We start from the raw sequence: 3,020 nt of genomic DNA on the forward strand, positions 1-3,020 counted from the left end.
TCAGGCAAGAATTTGACAATGAGCAGAGCAGCCTAGGTGCCTACTGGCAGAGAGCTTTCATCCTTACCAGGGAGACATGCCGTAAAAATGACAGTGACGTAGTGAACTTCAGTGCTATTTAAGGGACCATGGGAGCACATAAGACAGGGAAATCTGATGTTTATTTGGAGCTGACGTTTTTGCAAAACATGCTCCCCCACTGCAGTTCTTAATCTTCTAAAAAAAAAAAAAAACCTCACAAGGTAGGCATTACTGTGTTATCATCAGAGTCATCCCATGTTGGAGATGAGGAAACTGAGGCTCAGAGAAGTGGAGGAGCACACAGGGCAGCCTAGAAGCTAGGTGTGCCTACCCCCAGGTCTGAGACACCCTCCTTCAGGATAGCGCTGGGCTCCTCCACTCACCCGCTGAGAGCAGGTGGGCAGGGTCTGCCGCAGCTGAGGCTGGCTAACTCCTTGTTGTGAGGAAGCTGCCTGACTGCCACCCACTCACTCAGGGGCCTTCTCGGCGAATTCAGTAGGCCTGAAAAAGAGACATGGGAGACTGAGTCAGACCCTCCAAGGTAAACTCTGATGACCCCTGTTCCCCTTGCCTTCCCCAGGCTTAGCATTATAACAACCCTGCTTCCCAGGTCAAGAGATCCTTGGGTAGTTCATAAACACAGCCCAGTTCTGTAACACCTTATGCCAAAGACCTGTAACTCAACACAGGCTCTGCCTGTGCCCACAGGCATGGGAAGATGGCTTTTCAGAGGGTATGTCCTCTTCCCTCCACTCCTTCAACCCTAGCCCCTGGGGTTAGTGATGGGCAGAATCTCTGGGGAAGAAGGACCACCTGCAATAGCACATCTTGGGGAAGGCTGCAATGACCTGTTTACATTCCCTCTACCCCAACAAGCTGTAAATTGGAGAGAGCTGAGTTCTAACCTGGCTTCACCATTTGTCTTAGCTCCAGCTGCTATAACAAAGTACCACACCGGGTGGCTCATCAACAATAGACTCCTATTTCTCACAATTCTGGAGGCTGCCAGTCCAAGATCAAGGCTCCAGCATGGCCAAGGTCTGGCGAGGGCCCCCTTCTGGGTTACAGAATCCTGACTTCTCCTTGGATCCTCACATGGTGGAAAGAGGGCACACTGGCTCTCTGGTCCCTTCTTATAAGACATGAATTCCATCAGGAGGGCTCAGCCTTCATCACCTCATCACCTCCCAAAGGCCTCACCTCCAAATGCTGTCACATTGGGGGTTAGATTTCAGCACATGAATTTGAGCGTGTTTGTGGGCTACGTAGGCATCTCTTGACCTGGGAAAAAGAGTTTTTATAACACCGTAGATTTCAGCATATGAATATGGACAAGCACTCAACCCATAACCCCACTTTAAACAGGGGCGACCCTTGCTAGGATCTGTTACCCTTTCAGCCTTGGCATTCCTACCTGTTCAGTGGCGACACCTGCTGCTAGTTGAGTGGCCCTGAGTCTGTGTCTGGTGCACGTGTCTTGGGCTCAGCACAGGCTGCTCTTAGGGAGTTTCCTTCCCTCCATCCTTGACAGCAAGGACCACCTCACTCACTAGTCCCAGCACCCAGTGTCGGCCAGGCATAGAAGAGGCACAAGGAGAATTTCCTCTTGATTAAAGTTGGTTCATTTTATTCTGCTTTACTCTTTATTTTGGGGCTCTGTGGGAGGGGACCTATGTGGGATTTGGCCACATGGCCCCGGACCATGAATAGATCCATTAGGATACATTTTCCAGTCTCACAGATACATGCCCAAAGGAAATGAAAACCAGAGGTTGGAGTCAAGAGACCTAACTTCTAGCTTGGTTCAAATTCCAGCTTCATCACTTGCCAGTTTCATGACTTTAGCAAGTCATTTGCTTTTTCTGGGCCTCTCTGTTTCTCAATCACAAGGGTGGGTCCCAAAGGACTCCCCCTCCCTGACAATCCCAGAGATCTCCCTAGTTCAAGAACAGGCCAGGAGACTCCCTCTGGGTCTGCTCTCCTCTCCCTGTATGTTGGGGTCCGATGCTGGTTTCAGAGCCGTGACTCTTCACCAGGACTGTGTAACCTGAAGCACACACAGAACCTCTTTTAAAATGCCATGGGATAGAGACCAGGTATCCTCTGGGATGGAAACCAGGTGGTTTCCACATACACCCTGCATTGAAAACTGCAGCGCCTGCAAGAAATTAACCAAGCCTAAGCTGGAAAGAAACATCAGCCTAAGATTGCTGCCCTGGGTCTTTAGAAACCAGGTCATACTTCAGCAGGTATCCAGTTGGTCATGTGTGGGAGAATCCTGAGATGTTCTAAACTCATATCTTTGTTGTGAAAACTTTTCCCAAAGGCATCATTAGTTCCCTGAGGTTTCTGTAACCAATTAACCACAAGCTGGGTGTCTTTTAACAAAGTAAATGTATTCTCTCACAGTTCCATCCCAGCCTTTGAGGGGAGTGACCACAAGTAAGCCACTTATGCCTAGAGCCAGGAATAATAGCCCAGGAATGAGAGTCCCAGGGGCAGGAAATGGATGGGGAGCACACAGACCTGGTGGGAAGGTCCTCATCACAGGCAGCGAGATGAGTACCACCGGCCTCATGAGCCACCACTCTGGTTTTGTCTCTGGAGGAATTGCCCCAAACAGGCTTTGGCTTCAGGAACACCAACACATCTGAAGGAGGTGTCCTGACACCTGGCTAATCCCAGAACATGTGGAGGAAATCTGCACTCTCAATGGTGAGACCTCTGGGCATCTTTCCCAACTTGGCTCCCAGAAACCCGGCAGCCAGGCTCTGCCCTTGCTGCCCTCCCCTGGGAAGAAACTGAAGGGTTCCCCTCTAGAGAAACCCACTGGCTTAAGGGGAAAGACCTACACAAACTGCCATTTCGGCAGCCCCAGTGAAATGATGGATCGCTGCTTCATTGCCTGACTTGCCCACAAACCCAGACTATGCCCACAGAGCTCTTATTCTACGTTTTTGGGCAAATGTCACCAGTAATTTGGGAAACATCTCTTGATA

This window comes from Mandrillus leucophaeus, unplaced genomic scaffold, assembly GCF_000951045.1.
Source record: "Mandrillus leucophaeus isolate KB7577 unplaced genomic scaffold, Mleu.le_1.0 Scaffold317, whole genome shotgun sequence".
NCBI classification, from domain to species: domain Eukaryota; kingdom Metazoa; phylum Chordata; class Mammalia; order Primates; family Cercopithecidae; genus Mandrillus; species Mandrillus leucophaeus.